Source organism: Natator depressus, chromosome 15 (assembly GCF_965152275.1).
Source record: "Natator depressus isolate rNatDep1 chromosome 15, rNatDep2.hap1, whole genome shotgun sequence".
NCBI classification, from domain to species: domain Eukaryota; kingdom Metazoa; phylum Chordata; order Testudines; family Cheloniidae; genus Natator; species Natator depressus.
The window spans coordinates 32,647,813-32,668,070 of NC_134248.1; the positions used below are offsets into that span (position 1 = coordinate 32,647,813).

General features: G+C 48.6%; 1 protein-coding gene and 1 long non-coding RNA gene across 7 annotated transcripts in view; one reads left to right on the forward strand and one right to left on the reverse strand.

Annotated features, from left to right (window-relative positions):
• Window positions 1-2,499: 2,499 nt before the first annotated feature.
• On the reverse strand, window positions 2,500-6,963 carry LOC141999257 (uncharacterized). Of its 6 annotated transcripts, none has more exons than XR_012641981.1 (3): window positions 5,357-6,963; window positions 3,960-4,559; window positions 2,500-3,068 (listed from the first exon to the last, which is right to left on the reverse strand). It is a non-coding gene; the product is annotated as an uncharacterized LOC141999257 (long non-coding RNA). The 6 variants fall into 6 exon arrangements; XR_012641980.1 differs by lacking the exon at window positions 2,500-3,068 and having other exon boundaries at window positions 3,102-4,559; window positions 5,357-5,527; window positions 6,324-6,963; XR_012641978.1 differs by lacking the exon at window positions 2,500-3,068 and having other exon boundaries at window positions 3,102-4,559; window positions 5,575-5,652; window positions 6,324-6,963.
• A 926-nt stretch (window positions 6,964-7,889) lies between these two features.
• The window catches only part of ZNRF3 (zinc and ring finger 3), a 217,491-nt gene continuing 205,122 nt past the window's right edge, over window positions 7,890-20,258 (forward strand). The window contains exon 1 of the mRNA XM_074972553.1: window positions 7,890-8,078. The gene's annotated coding sequence lies outside the window, so the exon portion shown is untranslated. The remainder of the gene's footprint in view (window positions 8,079-20,258) is intronic.

The following is a 20,258-nucleotide window of genomic DNA, read 5'->3' on the forward strand; positions in this document are numbered from 1 at the left end:
TAAGCAACCTTGTGCCACTCTGAATACAACAAAGGGGTTCTTTGAGTGATTGCACATGTCCATTCACTGTACGTGACTGCGCCTCATGCAGTTATCGGAGAACTTTTTCCCTCAATTGTACCTGTTGGGGCAGCTCTAGTGCCTACAACATCTGTGCACCACCATGTGCCAGTATAAGAGGGTGGAGCCGCCCCGACCCCCCTCAGTTCCTTCTTATCGCCAGTGATGGTTGTTGGAATGCTTCCATCCAGTATTGCGATGGCAAGTTTATCTTCCTCTCTCTTTGTATATAGCTTGTTTTCTCATTTAGTACTTAGTAGTTAATTAGATATAGCGTAGCATTAATCTTAGGTTTTAGTTGTTTGGGTCCCTTTTGGACCAAGTTTGATTACTTGATACTGGGACTGGAGCCATTTCTCGCTCGCTGGGGTTCAAGTCCTGCTGGTCGTGTGCCAGAACGATGCTGGTCCATGACCCACATCCCAGCTGCCTAAGACGTCTGGGGGAGTCCCACATCAAGTGACAAAGGTCACATTTGCAGATGATTTAAGCCTTGCTCAAAAAGAGACAGAACAGTGAGATCTGTCTCCTTATGGAGATGGCACTCTGAACCCAACGGCTCCCAGGGAGGGCAGAGTGCCCTCCAAGTGCAGCACTACTGATGCAGCATGTGCTCCTGAGATGTCTTTAGCACCACATTCTCTGTCTCCGATACTGAAGAGGAGACAGATCTGCCAAGGACACGGTACCTTGTCCAGCAAGATCTTCATAACCGAGGCAGGATAAAAGCAAGATGTCTGGGAGGGATTCCGAGGGGGAGCGTTCCCCACAGTATGCCTCTGCCACAATAGGGGGTGCATCTACTGCAGAACCTGTGCCGTGTCTGCCAAAGCTAGCCCCTGAAGTTTCTCACCCAAGACCCAATCCTGATACCAGCAATGCCAGAAGCATATGCTGTCGCCAGAGAATTACTTAACCTCTCAACACCAATGTCCCTGGTGATGCAGGAAGGGTTCCAGCCAGTGCAGTGTCTGTAGTGCCTACGCCAGCTCCGCAAGAGCATGCGTTACCGACGCTGCTCCTGGTGCCTAGGAGGCCAGTCCACGCCAGGGGCAAGCTGCTGTTAATATCCCTGGCACTGCTGCCTCTGGGTTCACTTATCTGTCTCCTGTCCACCTGGGTTCTGCTCCTCCGTTACCATAGGATTCAGTCATCTTTGTCGGATTTGGAAGTGGAGTCTTTTGTGTCTCATACCAGAAAAGAACCTTACACCTTCCATCAGAGCCCCGGATGTCCCAGCAGTGGACATGTCACAAGGGAAAGGGCATGCACAACCCTGGGACCACAGTCACCAGGTCTGTCCACCGAGGGGTGTCCCTGCCCCTGCTAGGACTTTTCCTCACCTGTCTGAGTCTATTTCCCCAAGGATGCATCAAGATCACTGGCATCACAGGCAACGTTCTCTGATGCCTGGTACTGAGCAACTGGAAATTGCTCAGACAGTTCCTACACTGCAAGTGGCAAACCAGCCACTGCCTCAGCATCCTGGTGCGTAGTTTTCCTTATCACCAGATGAGGCTGTAGAGATGGCGAGCGATTCTCCATCACCAGAGGATAACAGTGCTCACCAAGAAATGCTTAAAAAGGTGGCCTCAGTTTTAGACGTTCACGTAGAATCGGTCCATAAGAAATCTCCCATGCTAGTGGATACTTTAGCTTCTGTGAGACCCACCAGAGTGGTACTTCCGAGGTAATGAAGCAATTCTAGAACCGGTTAAAACACTTTGACGGACCCCTTCTTCCCTCCCGCCTACAGCAAAACAGGCACAGAGGAGCTACTGTGTCCCTTCTAAGGGCTTCAAACCCCTCTACTCTCACGCACCCCCAGGCCCTTTGGTGGTGGCATCAGCTCATGAGCAGGAGAATGAGGGTCACCAAGCATTGACGCTGGAGAGTAAGGAATCAGAGAGGCTGGACCTGTTTGGTCATAAACTTATTCAACAGACACTCTGCAGCCAAGAATTTTTAATTGGCAAGCCCTCCTAAATTGCTATGATTTTACCCTATGAGAAAACATCCTGAAGTTTAAAGACACGCTACCAGAGGATTCCAGGCAGGTGCTCGCTCAGGACAGAGGAGGGTAAGCGGGGGTGCAAGGATAGCTCTTCAAGACAGTTAGGATGTGGCAGACTCAGTAGCTTGTTCCATGACATCTGCTATTTCTATGAGGAGAAGTTCATGGCTGCAATCTTCTGGTCTCCCTCCTGAAGTACAGCAGACCATCTAGGATTTGCCATTTGAGGGTCCATCCCTCTTTTCAGAAAAGATGGACAATAGATGGCATAGCTTACAAGAATCCAGGGCAACACTGAAGTCCCTTGGAATTTACACACTGGCAATGAAGAGGAAGCAATTCTGGCCCCCAGAAGGCTCACAGATATCAGAGCTTTATACCTCAGGCCCAAGACCTGCCAAAAAAAGAGGGACAAGAATTATAGAAAGTGTCCACCACCTCTCTGTCTGCAACAGCAGGTTCCTCTCAATCAGTGGTCCAGTCTAAACATGCATTTCTGACAGGCTTGTCAATACTTTGGACGAATCTGTTCCTACCCTTACCTTTGCCTATTGTCTTTCCTGCTTCCTCTGTGCTTCGACTCATGTCACATCAGTTCGGTGGGTCCTAAGCATGGTGGATGTGGGATATTGACTTCAGTTTGTTTCTATCCCCCTCCTTCTCCATCCTTCTTCAAGGACCACTCTCACAACACCGTTTTACAGCAGGTTTAATCTCTCCTTCCAGTGGGTGCAATAGAGGAAGTTCCTCAATTTCTCAGTGGGAACTGTTTTTAATCCTGCTATTTCCTTATTCCCAAAACAAAAGGGGGTCTCAGAGCTATTTTAGATCTAAGGGAGTTAAAAAAGTACCTGAAGAAAATGAAGATCCCCAGGGTTATCCTAGCTGCCATCATTCCTTCCCTGAACAGGGCTACTGGTATGCTGCCCTCGACTTAAAGGATGGTTACTTCCATATAGTGATCCCTCTAGACCACTGCAAGTTCATCATGTTCCTAGCAAATGAAACACATTACCAATTTACACTACTTCCATTTGGTCTGTCAGCAGCAGCCCCTTGCGTTTTCACAATGTGCAAGGTAAGGCAGTTGTGTATCTAAGAGGATTGGGAATCCATGCATTCCCCTTCTGGACGATTGGTTGGTGACAGGCTGGATGCACTCTCAAGTGCTGTCCAGTGTGGGTATAATTCAGTCCACCCTCAATGCACTGAGTCTCTTACTCAGTCAAGTCAGATCAATTCTAAAAACCTGTGCAAGAATAGTTTATCAGAGCACTCCTGGATGCTATACAAACCAGAGCATTTCTGCCCCAGTCAAAGTTCCAAATGCTCTGAGACCTGGTACTGGATCTAAAAGCACATCCCATTACTACAGTGCATGCTTGCCTCAGACTTCTGGGGCACATGGCAGCAGGTACCTACATGACGTAACTCACCTGATTATGCCTCAGGAAACTTCAAGGATGCCCCCTTTTGTCATTGTCCAGACAGAGAAATTTGTGTTCCAGAGGTAATTTTGTCCTCTCTGGACCAGTGGACAGACCCTCAAACCGTTTATGCAGGAGTTCCCTTAGTTTCTCTGCAACCAACATTTACGTGGGTCATGGATGCCTCGTCCCTGGGTTGGGGGGCACATATCGGAACCCTGCAAACTCAAGGGTAGTAGTCCTTGCAGGAGCTGAGGACTCATATTAATGTCAGGGAACTACGTGCTATCCGTCTAGTTTGCTCTGCCTTCCAGCCACATATTCTGGGGAAAAAATCTATCAGTGTTAAAGCACAATATAGCAACTATTCTTTATGTAAACAGACAGGGAGGGGCACGTTCCTCCCAGCTGTGCCAGAAGGATACCTCCCAGGAGAGCAGAACACACCAGTAGATCACCTGAGCAGGTCTTTGTCCCCTCGCCACGAATGTTCACTAGGTCCAGATGTTGCTAGGCTCATCTTCCAGCTCTGGGGAAACTTCCCACATGGACCTGTTTGCAACAAATGCCTACTGTTCTGCTGCTGAGGGAGTTCCAGCCCTGGGTCTTTGACAGATGCTTTCCAGCTATCACGGATGAACTCCCTGCTGAATGCCTTTCCTCCGATTCCATTACTACCTAGAGTCCTATTCAAAATCAAGCACAAACATGCTTGCCTCATTCTAAGAGCAGCAGCATGGCCTCGACAACGCTGGTTCTTGAACCTATTAGTGAGGCCTTCTACCTCCCCCATTAGATTCAAATGTAATTTTTCAGATCATTGCAGTCTACTCAACCCCAACCTACAGGCCCTCCATTTAATAGTGTGGAAACTTCCCAGCTAACACCACTAGAAAGGAGTTGCTCAAAAGACGTTCAGAAGGTGCTTCAGAACAGGAGAAAGCCTTCAACAAGGTGTACGTACCTGGCCAAATGGAAACATTTTTCTACCTGGTCTCAGCAGAGAAGTGTCTCTTCAGTGCAGGCTTCCATTAACCAGACTGGATTATCTGTTGCACCTAAAACAGCAAGGCCTGACTGTTAGTTCTACTGAAGTATACGATTTCAGCGCCACTACCCACTGGAGGGTAGTAGATCACTTTTTCTCCCAACCCCACAACTATCAGATTTCTAAAAGGGTTGGACAGATGATACCCTCTAGTACAAGAGCCTGTTCCCCATGGGATTTAAATCATGTGCTAACAAAATTAATGGGGACTTCCTTTGAACCTCTTGCGCCGTGCTCCCTCCTCCACCTCTCTATGGCATTCTGGTTGGTTGCAGTAACCTCAGTAAGGAGAGTGGGTGAACTGAGACCCTTGGTTTCAGAATCTCCTTTTACAGTTTTCCATAAGGATAAAGTCTACCTTTGCCCTCACCCAAAATTCTCGACAAAGGTAGTTTCCAATTTCCATGTTAATCTGGGAATTTATTTATCAACATTTTTCCTGAAACATGCATCCGACGAAGTGGGCATTCACCCACGAAAGCTCTTGCTCCAATTCGTCTGTTAGTCTATAAGGTGCCACAGGACTCTCTGCCGTTTTCCCTGAAGCCTCACATGCATATGGATGAACAGAAGCTTCATTTGGTAGATGTGAGGAGAGCATTGGTTTTCTACATGGATTGCACCAGCCCTTTTTAGATCCTCAAAAAGTTATCTGTTGTGATGCTGGACAAGGTGACAGGCAAACTGGTTTCCACTCAGAGGATTTCCTCTTGCATTTATTTGTGCTACCAGTTAGCAAATAGCATGTCACCCCCAGACTATTGGCTCATTTGACGAGAGCACAGGCAGCTTTTCTAGCACAAGTACCTGCTGAAAACCTTTCCAAAGCACCAACCAGGTCACCGATACACACTTCTGCTGCTCAGTATACCACTTCCCATCAGTCCAGGAACTATGCCCGTTTTGGGTGGGTTGTTCTACAATCACTGTTCAGATAGACTCTGAGCCTGCCTCCATGTTAATCTGCTTGTGAGTCACCTACAGTGGAACGGACATGTGCAATCACTTGAATGGAAAACAGTTACCTGTTAGGACGGAAAAATCCAATGCACCAGTACAGACTAGGGACCGAATGGCTAGGCAGCAGTTCTGCAGAGAAGGACCTAGGGGTGACAGTGGACGAGAAGCTGGATATGAGTCAACAGTGTGCCCTTGTTGCCAAGAAGGCCAATGGCATTTTGGGGTGTATAAATAGGGGCATTGCCAGCAGATCGAGGGACGTGATCGTTCCCCTCTATTCGACATTGGTGAGGCCTCATCTGGAGTACTGTGTCCAGTTTTGGGCCTCACACTACAAGAAGGATGTGGAGAAATTGGAGAGAGTCCAGTGAAGGGCAACAAAAATGATTAGGGGTCTGGAACACATGACTTATGAGGAGAGGCTGAGGGAACTGGGATTGTTTAGTCTGCGGAAGAGAAGAATGAGGGGGGATTTGATAGCTGCTTTTAACTACCTGAAAGGGGGTTCCAAAGAGGATGGATCTAGACTATTCTCAGTGGTAGCGGATGACAGGACAAGGAGTAATGGTCTCAAGTTGCAGAGGGGGAGATTTAGGTTGGATATTAGGAAAAACTTTTTCACTAGGAGGGTGGTGAACCACTGGAATGCGTTATCTAGGGAGGTGGTGGAATCCCCTTCCTTAGAAGTTTTTAAGGTCAGGCTTGACAAAGCCCTGGCTGGGATGATTTAGTTGGGATTGGTCCTGCTCTGGGCAGGAGGTTGGACTAGTTGGCCTCCAGAGGTCCCTTCCAACTCTGTTATTCTATGACCTACCTTTCCAAAGTGTTGTTCTTTGAAATGTCCATTCCACAAGCTACCTTCCTTCCCCTCTCTAGTGGAGTCTTAGACTGCTGGCAGTGGCAGGTGGTGCCCCTCCGGCCGGACAGGTACGGCTTGGGGAAAGGTTCTCTCTGGACTGCCCGAAACAGGCACATGCCTACAGTGTGGACATGTGCAACCCCTTCCAAAGAACAGCTGCTAGGGGAAGGTAGGTAACAGTCTTTTTGGTAAGAAGCAGCCCCTTTGAGCAGTCAGTTTTCAGACTAAAACCTACAAGAACTATTACTTTGCTTTCCCTTATGGGCTCTCTCCTGCTCCCTGAGTGCCCTGTGAGTAGCTCTCTGCCGCACTGCACTACTTCACACTTCTCAAAGAAACTCGGGCTCTGACCGGGAATCCGGGCAAGGCCAAGCGGCCAGGCCTGACCCTGCACGTGGTCGAGACAGTCAGGAGCCTCCCGTGCCTGGAGCGGAGCCGGGCCGGGGGGACCGGGAGGGCCCCTCTCCGCGCCCCTCCCCAGAGAGCCCGGCTCGGCAGCAGCGGTGACCTTTTAACGAGTCCGGGCTCCCGCCGCAGGCCCCGGCTGAGGCACCGTAAAGTGATGGGCTTTCCCCCCGCTGCGGGGTCCGCGAGCCCGGCCCAGCCCGCCCGGGTGCTGCCCGGCCCGGCCCAGCCCGCCCGGGTGCTGCCCGGCCCGGCCCGGCCCAGCCCAGCCCAGCCCGCCCGGGTGCTGCCCGGCCCGTGGCCGCCCGGGTGCTGCCCGGCCCGGCCCGAGACCGCCTGGGTGCTGCCCGGCCCGCCCGGGTGCTGCTCGGCCCGGCCCGGCCCGGCCCAGCCCAGCCCAGCCCAGCCCGCCCGGGTGCTGCCCGGCCCGGCCCGTGGCCGCCCGGGTGCTGCCCGGCCCGGCCCGGCCCGAGACCGCCTGGGTGCTGCCCGGCCCGCCCGGGTGCTGCTCGGCCCGGCCCGGCCCGGCCCAGCCCAGCCCAGCCCGCCCGGGTGCTGCCCGGCCCGGCCCGTGACCGCCCGGGTGCTGCCCGGCCCGGCCCGGCCCGAGACCGCCTGGGTGCTGCCCGGCCCGGCCGGGTGCTGCCCGGCCCGGCCCGGCCCAGCCCAGCCCAGCCCGCCCGGGTGCTGCCCGGCCCGCCCGTGACCGCCCGGGTGCTGCGCTGCCCGGCCCGGCCCGGCCCGGCCCGAGACCGCCCGGGTGCTGCCCGGCCCGTGACCGGCCGGCGGCGCGGAGGGCGGGCGCGGGTCAGCGCGCGGGGCGGGGATAACCCCGCGGTAGCTGTCACGTGGAGCAGATGAAAGGGACGCGGCTTGGCAGGCAGGCCGGGAGCCGGAGCGAGGGAAGGGGAGCGAGGGGCAGGCGGAGGCGCGGGGCTGGGCGCCGCGGGGCAGAGGAGCCGCCGCCGCCACCGCCGCCATGGGGCGCTGACCCGCCCGGATCCCGCCGGGCCCCCGGAGCTGGAGCCGCTGGCGAGCGATGCGCGGCGGCTGGGCGCTGCCCCGTCCCGCCGCGCGATGAGGGGCTGCGGGGCCGGCGCCGGGCCGGCCGTGCCGCCGCCGCTGCTGCTCGGGCTGCTGCTGGCCGCGGCCCCGGGCGCCGCGCTGGCCAAGGAGACGGCGTTCGTGGAGGTGGTGCTCTTCGAGTCCAGCCCCAGCGGCGACTACACCACCTACACCACGGGGCTGCAGGGGCGCTTCTCGCGGGCCGGGGCCACGCTCAGCGCCGAGGGCGAGATCGTGCAGGTGAGCGGCGGGGCTGCGCCGGGCCGGGCGGCCGGCGGCTCCCTGCGCCCAAGATGGCTCCGCTGGGCCGGGAGCGGCGGCTGCCCCGTGCGCGCTGCGGGCTGGGGGCGGGCAGGGCCCGCGGAGCCCGGGCTGGGGGCTGCTCTCGGCTCGTCGGGGCGGCTGCCCGGGGCGGGGGGGGGCTTGAAGGGCACCGGGGCGGAGCGGGAGGCGCTGCCCCGTGCGGACCGGGGTGGAGCGACTCCCCGCTGCCCCGGCTGCATCCCGGCCGGGGGGGTCAGCGCCTCTCACCTGGTGTCCCCGGGGCTGCGGGGAGGCGGGTCCGACCGCTGGAGAGGGCTGCGCCGCGCAGCTCCCGCGGCGGCTCGGCCTGCTCGCTGCGCCGAGGCTGCGGGGGACACGGCGGCGACAGGGGCGCCCAAAGCGCCGGCCGTGTGCGGTGCAGAACGTGCCCTGCATGGGGCTCCAGCCCCCGCCCTGCTCTCTGCGCGGGGCCTGGCCCTGCAAGCCCCCGGCTCCGGGGCACCGAGCACTGGCGTCCCACGTGGGCAGGGCACTGGCCCGAGCAGCGAGCTGCGGGAGTTGCCCGTTTAGAAAGTCCGTAGGATCCCCCTGGGTGCTGGGCTGCCCCTGTCTCATTGAGTGCCCCTCGGGGGAGGGAGGTGACTGGTCATGCCACAAAGGACCAAGTTTGTTGTCGTGTAATGTTGATTTAAAGAGCCCCCGACTGGTCTCGCTGCTTCTGCAGTTTGACTCCTGACTGGGAACCGGGGGATAGTTTCCCTCTCACTTGTTTTAAGTACTTAAATAGGAATGGGAGAACCAGGAACCCTGAAGCTGCAGTAACCTGGAGATTTCACCCTCTCTGACAGGGCCTCCACCTTGTTACTAAATGAAAGAAGTCTGCATTCCAGAGGAAGCTGGATATGGAGGGATTAAAAAAATACTCTATTTGCAGGGCTTACTTTGTCTAAGATGCGAAGGAAGGCAGTGGTGCTGACCTACCGCTTCTGATTGTTGTAACTGGATGCTGTTTCTTTTTTGTCTCTCTTTGCAAAGGCTTTGGAGAAACTCTAGTAGGTCTGTGGGCATAAATTACATTGCCAAGGCTGCTGCTTGTGGGAAGAGTTTTAAAAGGGTTTGGTATCTCTTTGAACCTATTAAAGCATTGTACACATCCGGGTATTGCTAGCCTAATGATTTTTAGGGCCTCTCACTCACTCGCCCTTCCCCTAAGAATAACAGTGATTTGAGTTGGTTTGGAGTTTTGATTTTATATACTAGAGAATGTTTCTGCAAAGAAAATGCATTGAAATTTCCTTTCTTCAGGTTCTGAGTGAACCTTGCTTGCTATTATTAATTACTGCATCGAGTCAACAGTTGAAACTTCCCTGCATTCTTGAAACATGCTGTGGAGTTTCTACTCTAGCAGATTTTGGGAAATGGCCTTTGCACTTCCACCAGCGACAGCCGTGATGAGAGTGCACAGGGCACAAGCGACTTTACTGCCGTGCTGTGTCTAGCTGTGCTGAGGCAAGTAAGATATGGAGGTAAAAGTGCCCGTGCCCAGCTTACATTAACGCTGCTCCTGGGGAACTGCATTGATGGTAGTGCAATGGTGAGAGTCTTTTTTCAAAACATGTCACAGTAGGCAAAGCTTGCATGGAACGGATTTATAAGTGATCTTTGTACCACGCTGTAAAGTACTGCGACTTTGTCTGGCTAGGTGGTTTTTGCATGGGGAGAAATGGTTGACCACTCCAGGCTGCAAAACAGAGCACTAAAACTTCAGTATGCTGTGTGATAGCCGCTGTCGGGGTTCTCAACGTTTTTCTTTCTGAGACCTCCGCTCAACATGCTATAAAAATTCCAGGGCCAGGCGGCGGGGCGGAGGGGACGGGACTCGGTTCTCTGGGCCAAGGGTGGGACCTTTGGGCCTAGGTGTAGTTTGACTTCTATTTTGGCGGGGGGAGGGGGAATGTCCGGCAGGGCTCGGGCCAGCTCTGCACGGCAGGGCTCGGGCCAGCTCTGCACGGCAGGGCTCGGGCCAGCTCTGCACGGCAGGGCCCAGGGAGGAACTGCTACCTCCACCCCTGACTCACTCAGCAGGCCACCCACCTGTGTGGGGCTGTGTGCCGGTGGCTGCTCCCTGAGGGCTCTGCTGGGCGCGGAGATGGATCCGCACCTGGGCAGCTCTGATGGGTTGCGTGAGCAGTTAAAGGGAGCTGGTTGCTGAGGAGCACCTGCAACCCCAGGCACCAGCAGCAGATGGGGGAATGCCATGGCTGCCCACTCCCTGGCACCACTAGCCAGAGGAGCAGCAGCCCCACACTGCCTGGCTCTGGCTTCCTGCCTAGGATCTGGCCAGAGGGTGGGGCTTGAGGGGGGGCTGAGGGAGAGGAGGAGGTGGGGTGCGTGTGGAGCTTCCTGCAGGACTGCCCCACTCTGGGTAAGGCACTGCAGTTTTGGGGGGGAAGCACCATTGTGCCCCCTGAACTCTGCCCATGGGCTCAGGGCTTCAGCAGGGGGGTGTGTGTGTCGGGGGGAGAGCTCGGGGTTTCAGCCTTGCACCACCCCTGGCTTCAGCCCTGCAGAGGGGGTGTGTGTGTGTATGCACGCGTAAGGGATGGGGTGTCAGCCCTGTGTTGCCCCTGGTGTCTGACCTGTGGGTGGGTGCCGGGTCTTGGGGTTTCAGTGGTGGCCCCCTGAAAGGCCTGGTTGAGAACCGCTGTCCCATGTGATTCATGTACACAACTCTTGTAGAAAGTGAAGGAGGAAATATTAAAGTGTAACATGTTCAGTTTGTTGGAGAAAACAATCAAGAAGCTATGGTTTTGGATTTTGCCTCTTTATCAGTTCTTGTGGTGATTACCCATACTTGTAGTAAAGGTTCTTTGCAAAATTACTTAGCTTTCTCTAAAGCTTGAATTTTTGCTGAGTGTTCCTGCTCACCCTGGTTGAAATATTTGCAATTTTTGATTTGAGGCTCATCGCAGAGAATGGTGTAACTTGCTGTTTTGATACTTAGAAAACATAGTATTAAAATATCTCTAGCAATTTATGCAGTTTCTGATGCTAAAATGTTTGTTTTTAGCTACCTTGTTCTTTCTATGTATTTGGCTTTCTGTGGGTCACTTTGTTCAGTGTATTCACTAGTCCTTCACTCGGAGCTAATCTCCAGTTAGCTATTTAATACAAAATTAAGTTTAAACACATCACTTAAAACTATCTTTATTCTTCTAAGCAGGTAGATAATGTCCGAGTTTAGCAGAACCAGGCTATTCCCTATTCTGTCTAGAACTTTTGAAGTGCTTATCCAATTCCTTTGTAGTCATTAGCAATTGTTGACTTAATTTTTTTTTTTTTTGGCTAGGCTAAGTAAAGAAAATTGACTTAAATGGTATTTTAATAAGTTTACTTGTTAAGTAGTCACTAATAGCTGTCCTTATTTCACTTACAAAGTCTGCAGAATTGGTTTGTCTGAGCATGAGCTCTGTATAAAAATACTGAATAGTAAGTTTTCTTTTGTAGTTCAGAGACATAGAATCATAGAATATCAGGGATGGAAGGGACCTCAGAAGGTCATCTAGTCCAACCCCCTGCTCAAAGCAGGACCAATCCCCAACTAAATCAGGGAAGAGACTATTCTTCCCTGTTCCCTTCTTGGCTTTGTTATGAAATTTACTGTGAAACTTTAAATTTTCTAAATGACAAAACTTTGTCACAAGCAGAGTTGTGAAATCAGATTGCTGATAGAGAGAAAAACCCAGTGGAGGAATGAAGCAATTCAGTTTACTTTAAACTTTTTTAAAAAATTGCTTGTAGTGGCTGAAATATATACATTACTGGAAAAATCAGGTTTGTTAATTTTAGCATCGTAAAACATTTGAAAAACAGGGGATTTTATTCTTCCCATGAAAATTTGCCATGAGGTGAAACTTTGAATATGTGTTGTCCAGAGGAGGCACAATACTGAGAGAACTTTAGAGGCTGTCTTTTTAAATACAAATGTAAAGGAAAAATATATTTAAGACTTGAACTGGCATAACTAGAAGCAAATGTGTTAAGTGAATTTTTCGTGGCCTTTTATTATAATATGGACCAGCTGTTTTGCCTGATACTAAAAAAAAACAAAAAAAAACCCCACGAACGTGGGGTGGGAGTTGGGAATTCATGAAGCAGATTTTTGCTTTTTTTACCACTCATAATTTTTTTTGGCTAGTAGTTTTGTGCACACGTACGCAGCCGCTACTTACCTCCGAACCTACACTGTGTTCTAGATTTCAAATGAGATTTTAATTTATGCTTGTAAATAACTCTTATTTAGGTATTTCAGCCACCAGAGGGTGAAGTATGCTAGATGTCACTCCAAAGCAGGTAAAACTAGCACCATCAAATTCACTTTGTGCGTGCACTCAGGCACTAGAGCACGTATAGCATGTCTTACCTCTCGTGTGGATTCCTTGCTCTTTTTCCTGGCCTTCTGATGAATAAGTTGTATGGTGTCTAAACTTGTTTGTACATCTTCATAATTTTCTAAATTGCTTGCATTTTTGACAAGCTTCATAGATATGTATTCCAACTTTGGATCATTATCTGAAATTCTGCGAAACTTGGAAATGCAAATCACCTGGCTAGTGATGTTAAAGATCTATTTAACTGTAGTAAGTGGTATATTCTTTGTTTAAACAAATGAAGAAAAATCATTGAAGAGATTTTAGAGTGGAAATATATTTATTTTAAATTAAATATTTAGAAATGTTTGAGAAATGAGTGAATAAAAGGAAATGTGGGTGTTTGTGCAACCTCATGACCATGTTTGTTTCTAATTGTTTCAGTTGCTCACTGGTCTTGAAAGCATTAGAACAAAACCATCAGAAATAAAAGCTAAACATGCATTAGCTTTTAAATGTATGACTTATCAAATGGTTACGGATTAGTTTTCTGTCTAAAAGCGATACAATAATGGTGTTTCTCCTGTTACTGGGACTGAGTCTGGCTGGGGTCAGGTGTGTCTAGGGTAGCTTTTAAGAGGTGAATTTTTAACGCTTCAGTATGGCTGGAGTTAAGAGTTTGGTAAAGCATGTCCTTTAGGTCTTTGTGCATCTGGTAGCCCTTAAACTGATGGACGGTCTGATCCAGCAGTTGTGTATTGGCAACAAATGATCAGAATATTCTATATGCCTCAGAACAAAATCCTGTGGTTTTTTTGGGAGGAGTGGAGTGGGGATGGATGCTAAGAATGTTGACTGGAGAGTGAGGAGGTCATAGAGGAGGCTTCTCAGTAGGTAACCACCAGAGTCAAGTGATCACATCTCCACTGTGTTGAAATGGAGGCAGACAAGGATGGGCAGGCTGTGGCCCGCAGAGAGAAGAGGAATTGGAGGAGTTCCATGGGGCTAGGAGTTTCCAGTTGATACCAGGTCCCCTCAAGTATTTGTTTCTAAAAGATGCTTAAGATCCAGCTAGTCCAGGGGAACTAAGAGATGTATGAGACAGCTGTGAATGGCACTTCTGCCCTACCTGTAAGAAAATAAACTTTGTCTGTAAAGAGTTCTTCAGCCCCTCCAAGGAAGACCGATGATCCTTGCTGGGGATTTAATACTCAAAGAATACAAAGAACATTCTGCAAGGAACAGGTGGATAACAGAACAGTATGCTACTTTCCTGGAGCCAAGACACAAGATGGCACTCCAAAAGGCTAACTAATCTTAAAGTTCATGAGGAAAAGATCCTCTGGTAGTGGTACATATTGGCACTAATGATGCTGTGTTGTGGGATATCTCACAGGTAATCGATGACTCAGAAGAGTGTTCAAGAAGATCACTTGGACATTCTTCGAGATTCTTCTTGTCCCATGAGCAAAGGAAGACCGAAGGTGATAGATTCCTTAAGTGAACCACTGGCTAAGTAAGTGGTGTAGGATTTTTTTTTTTTTTTGCAGAACACTGGCCTGTCTTCTGGTGGGGTTGTACAGTTTGGATGGACTGCACACCAGAAGGGGGACCAGTTTTCTCAGGGACAGGCTAGCTAGAATAGTCAAGAAGGGATTAAAGTAATAACAAAAGGGGAGCATCAAAAGAAGGAAGATAAGAGCCCTCAGCACAAAATAGAGATATTTAGAAGAAAATCAAGTAACCAAAGGACATGAAAACCAGCAATTATTTAATTGCCTATACACCAATGCTAGGAGCCTTGGTAACAAATAAGGAGTTGGAATTACTCATTTATAAACTTTAAATTTAGTCTAGTTGGTATTACCGAAACCTGATGGGATGATTCCCATTATTGGAACATTACAAATCAATGATTATAACCTATTTAGGAAGGATAAAATGGACAAAAGGGGAAAGATGTCCAAAAAAAAGTGTTTTCAGGTCACTGATAAATTTGAAAGGAAATGATTGTGAGTGGTAATGGATGAATGTCCTAACAGATAAAGTACAAGATGGGGTCTTATTTGTTGTCTACTACAGACCACCAAATCATAGCTGGGGAACAGGCTGCTAGGTGTGGAAGGTGCCAATCTATAATGTATGGGAAAAGAAGCTGTGTGACTAGGGGATACTTCAATTTGAGTGAGGTATGCTGGAGGTCTCAGGCTGCCAGTATTTAAAACAGACTTGGAAATTCTAAATCTAGTTGACCACTTCTCACTCAAAATGTGTTGCATCCAAAACGAAGGAATTGTATACTAAACTTCACCTTCACAGATGAAGAGTAACTTAGGGCATGTCTACACTTACCTCCGGAGCGATCGATCCAGCAAGAATTTATTTATCGCATCTAGTGAAGACGCAATAAATTGACCCCTCTCCTGTCGACTCTGGTACTCCACCGGAGCAAGAAGCGTAGGCGGAGTCGACGGGAAAGCATCAGCATGTCAACTTACCGCAGTAAGTAGATCTAAGTATGTCGACTTCAGCTATGCTATTCACATCACTGAAGTTGCGTAACTTAGATCGATTTCTTCCCCCCCCCCCCCCCCCGCCCCGTGTAGACCAAGCCTTAGGTTCAAGTGATCATAATTTGATCCCATTTATAATGTTCAAACAGAATAAAGAGCAGACCGATGGTACATGTAGTAGGTGCTTTAAAAGGGCCAGTTCCACAAAGGCCCTTATGACAATTATGAGCTAAATCAGTTGTAAGAAGAAATTTAATTAGAAAAATGTGAATTGGGAATTGTTTACAAACACTTTTCTAGACACCCCAAAAGCCACAATCCAGGAAGAATGCTGTATTGGGTAAAAACAAGCCTGATTTATACAGGAAGTGAAGACCGCTATAAAATATATAAAAAACAAATGGAAGAAAGGGGAAGCTGAAAGTAATAAATAGAAATCAGAAGTTATCAATTTTCTACAGTTTCTAAGGGAAGCCAAGGGACACAAGTAGAAATCCATTACCAGCAGTTAAAAACAGTAAGAAGCTGTTGTTTAAGCATATTAGGAAGAAAAAATCCTAACAGTGGAATTGTCCATTATATGGAAATGATAGAATTATCAATAATAAAGCAGAAAAGGCAGAAGTGTTCAATAAATTTTTCTGTTCTGTATTGGGGGAAAAAATAGATGAGTCGCATCACATGAATGCACTCATTCCATTCCAATAGTATCTCAGTAGGGTGTTAAACAGCAGCTACTAAAGTTGGACATTCTTAAATCAGGTGGCCCAGATAATTTACATCCAAGAACTTTAAAAGACCTGGCTTAGGAGCCTGCTGGACTCTTAATGTGGATTTTTCAGTAGGTCTTGGACCACTAAGGAAGTTCCAGAAGTCTGGAAGAAAGCTAATGTGCCAATATTTAAAAAAGGGAAATGGGATGACCCGGGTAATTATAGGCCTGTCAGTCTGACATTGATCCCAGATAATAGAGTGGCTGAGAATTAAGGGAGAATTAATATAATGAATGCCAATCAACATGGGTTTATGGATCATAGATCGTTGTAACGAGATCTGTTTTTTTGATAGATTACAAGTCTGATAAAGATAATAGTGTTGATTTGTAATATACTTAGACTTTTGTGAGGTATTTGCCTTGGTACCACACAGCATTTTGATTTAAAAAAAAAATTAAATGGATTAAAAATTGGCTGATAGATTTCAAAATGGAATTATAAACAGGGAATGATGGTCGAGTGGGTGTGTTTCTAGTGGGGTCCTGTGGGGATAGGTTCCAGGCCATACACTGTTTAACGCTTTTATTAATGACCCGGAAGAAAAGATAAAAGCATCACTCATACAACTTTCAGGTGACCCAAAAAATGGGAATGGTCAATAATGAAGAGGACTAGTCCACTCATACAGAGCGATCTAGATTGCTTGGTAATTTGGGTGCGAATGAACAATATGCATTTTAATATGGCTAAATGTATACATCTAGGAACAAAGAACATAGGCCATATTTACAGGATGGAGGACTCAATCTGGGAAGCAGTGACTCTGGAAAAATATTTGGAGGCCATGGTGGATAATCGGCATCATGCAGGGAACTCATGTTCAGCTGTGGCCAAAAGGGCGAATACAATTCTTGGGTGCATAAAGAGGAGGATCTTGAGGTAGGAGTAGAGAGATCATTTTACCTCTGTATTGGTCACTGGTGTGACCAGTGCTGGAATACTGTGTCCAGTTCTGGTGTCCACCATTGAAGAAGGAAGTTGATAGATTGGAGAGGGTTCAGTGAAGAGTCATGAGAATGAGTAAAGGATTAGAAAACAGTCTTTATAGTGAAAGACTCAAGGAGCTCAGTTTATTTAGTTTAACAAACAGAAGGTTAAGGGGCAACTTGATCAAAGTCTAGGAGGACCTGTGTGAGGAAAAATTTATTTAATAATGGGATCTTCAGTCTAGCTGAGCCAGTGGTGGGAAGTTGAAGCTAGACACTCAAACTGGAAATAACCTCACTGTTAAAAATGTATGCCTTATTAATCATTGGGCTGATTCACCAAAGGCCATAGTTAATTCTCCATCACTGATCATTTTAAACTCAAGATGAGATGTTTTTCCAACAGCTCTGCTCAAGGAATTATTTTAGGGAAGTTCTCTGGCCTTTGTTATATAGGAGGTCAGACTAGAAGATCAGTGGTCCATTCCGGCCTTGAAATATGTGACTCTATAAAATCCAGACTATCTCTGTCTTAAAATAAAGCAGTAAATACATTCTGTTGCTGGCGAGCTTGATTCTCCTTGCTGGCACAGGGAGGCATAAATAACGCCTCTCTGAGTCAGCTGTACCCCTGTGGGGGAGTCACTCTTGAAGGGAATGCAAATGGTGTTTGCACTGGTGCCATTCCTCATCTATTGGTCACACCAATCATGTTGTCCCTGATCAATGCTGCCTGTTTCTGAGGCTTTGGTTGACACTTCTGAGTGTGGCTTCCCTGGTGGACATGAAGTATTGCATGTGTGCTGTCGCAAGTTTCATCTTTGAAACCCATTGCTCAGGAGCTGCTTCTTAGGTTGTGCTGGCAAAGGCTGGCATAGGTCAGCATTGAATCTGGCCTGATGTCTTGTCCATCTGTGTTCGAACTATTTTTTGTGGGTTTTGTTGTAGTTATGTCAAACCACTCTTTTCACAGATTTATTTTTTTTTCCTTTTGATAGAGCACTCACTTATGGTGCTCCAGTAATAAGCATTTTGGATACAATCAGAAATGTCCTCTGGAGGTTGTAGGAGAGTTGTGTGGTTTATTTCTGCCAGTGTTTGACGCAACTTTATGTTGTGTTCAGCTCTTTGTGCTGCCTGATGACCAGAATTTGATACGTCATGGTGCTGCATTTGCTGTAATGGATGTTAGCTGTACATTGTAATTATGTGGTCTCCTGGCTGGCTAAGGTGGGGGGAAAGGGAGAACAGAATTCTCTTTATTTTTTGTTTGCTTGTTCATTTATTTTGTATTAAAATCCGGCAAGGTTTTAAAAAAAATTCCTACTTGTTTGACCAAAGCAGGGCATCATCACTAACCCTTTTCCTAAACCTTTGCTCCATTCATAGAATCATAGAATATCCGGGTTGGAAGGGACCTCGGAGGTCATCTGTCCAACCCCCTGCTCAAAGCAGGACCAATCCCCAACTAAATCATCCCAGCCAGGGCTTTGTCAAGCCTGACCTTAAAAATATCTCAGGAAGGAGATTCCACCACCTCCCTAGGTAACGCATTCCAGTGTTTCACCACCCTCCTAGTGAAAAAGTTTTTCCTAATATCCAACCTAAACCTCCCCCATTGCAACTTGAGACCATTACTCCTCGTTCTGTCATCAGCTACCAGTGAGAACAGTCTAGATCCATCCTCTCTGGAACCCCCTTTCAGGTAGTTGAAAGCAGCTATCAAATCCCCCCTCATTCTTCTCTTCCGCAGACTAAACAATCCCAGTTCCCTCAGCCTCTCCTCATAAGTCATGTGTTCCAGTCCCCTAATCATTTTTGTTGCCCTCCGCTGGACATTTTCCAATTTTTCCACATCCTTCTTGTAGTGTGGGGCCCAAAACTGGACACAGTACTCCAGATGAGGCCTCACCAATGTTGAATAGAGGGGAACGATCACGTTGCTACCCCTCGTGCAGCTCTGCTGGTGGAAGAAGTACTGTAGACTGGCTGCCAGCATGGAAAACTCTAGGAAAAGAAGCCTAGTGTAGACAAGGGCCAGGAATGTTGAGTCAAGTATTCCCTGTTTTTTGCTCCTTGTCTCACTGGAGGAGCAGAGAATGGGTTTTACCCAGCCCTCAAATGAAAGTGGAAGCATATAAAGTCTAACAAATACTTGGTATTAGAGTATAATTTGTTTAAATAGTCTGAATAAAAACTTCTCAGTTGCTTGTGTCTCTCTTCTTGGGTCGTGTGATGTTAGAGTCTACTTGCTTGTTGAGTTGCCTTTTAGTCTTTCTGGAAAAATGATTAAGAAAATCTAAAATGTTTAGAAGTCCCTCCTTTTTCCTGTGCTGCTTTTTCCTCTGGATAATCCTTGTCGTGGGGTGGCTACCCCACTCCTAAAATAGAAGGGGTTAAAAGCAGCCCTGGAGAGGGCAGTGGCTGGGGATGGCTGATTGGGGAAGCAGCTGCAGCTGGGTCAGGCCCCAGCTGGCCTGTATAAAGAGGCTGGGAGCCAGAGGCCCAAGGAGTCTCTCTCCGGGCTGGGAGAGAGCAGGGCCTGCCTGCCTGCCTGACAGGGTACTGAGGGTGGTGCCATGCTGGGAAAGGAGCAGGCTGAGTGGGGTGCTCCAGGCTGGCAACTCCCCAGGCTGTAGGGCCTGGTCCAAGGCCCATAGAGGTACTGGGAGGCAGAGGAAGGAAGCAGGCTGAACCCCCTTGCCTATGATGAGAGCCCTTTCCACTGCAGTCTGCCCCAGGGAGCGGGGACTTGGTGATGACCGGCGGTAGCCCAGACTGAGGCAAGGTGGGGATAGTGGGTTGTGTGGCGTTACTGGCAGGGGGCAGAACCCCAGAGAAAGGGGCACCAGGGTCTGTGAGGTACATGGGGGGCCAGAGCTGTGCGGATCACTGGCCTGCAGAGGGCACTCCATGCTGGAAAAGAGCTAATTCCCATGAACCAGCAAGAGGCACAGCAGGGATGAGTCCTGCACTTTCACAATCCTCTTCAGGCCTTCTCTGTGCATCCTAAAGAAGTGGGAAAAAAACTCCATGGTATTCTTTCGCAGGTCACCTTTAAATACTGAAACATAATGGGGTTAGGGTTCTGACTCTTGTCAAGAAGGTAGCTGGAATAAGAGCTGCAGCTAGGAGAGAGGAGTGGCAATGATTGGAGGAGACCAGCTTAAGCAAAAGTTTAAGGCAAAGTTTCATTTCTTGTCTCTTCTTTCATCCATAGTTAAAAGGGTAGGTGAATTTTTTTTGTCTTGCTCAAATTGAGAGCCTATAGGCTAATCAAAATCAGGAAGTGGAATTATTCATGGCTTTGAGTTACAAACATGTTGGATTTTGTGAAGACAGCTGTGTTTTGTTCCATATCCCTGCCAGATACCTTAATTGTAAGGCATTGCTGTAGTGCCACTGCTACCCACAGCTCCGGACGTCAGCTGAAGCATAGTCATCTGGTAAATTGCTTGAGACCCTAGGCCCAAAGATTAGCATATTCAGCAGCAGTGATCTGTACTAAGAAAAGCAAAGCAATTCAGTCTTTGGAATTTGAGTTCTTGGAGATGAATACAGAAGTTTAAAA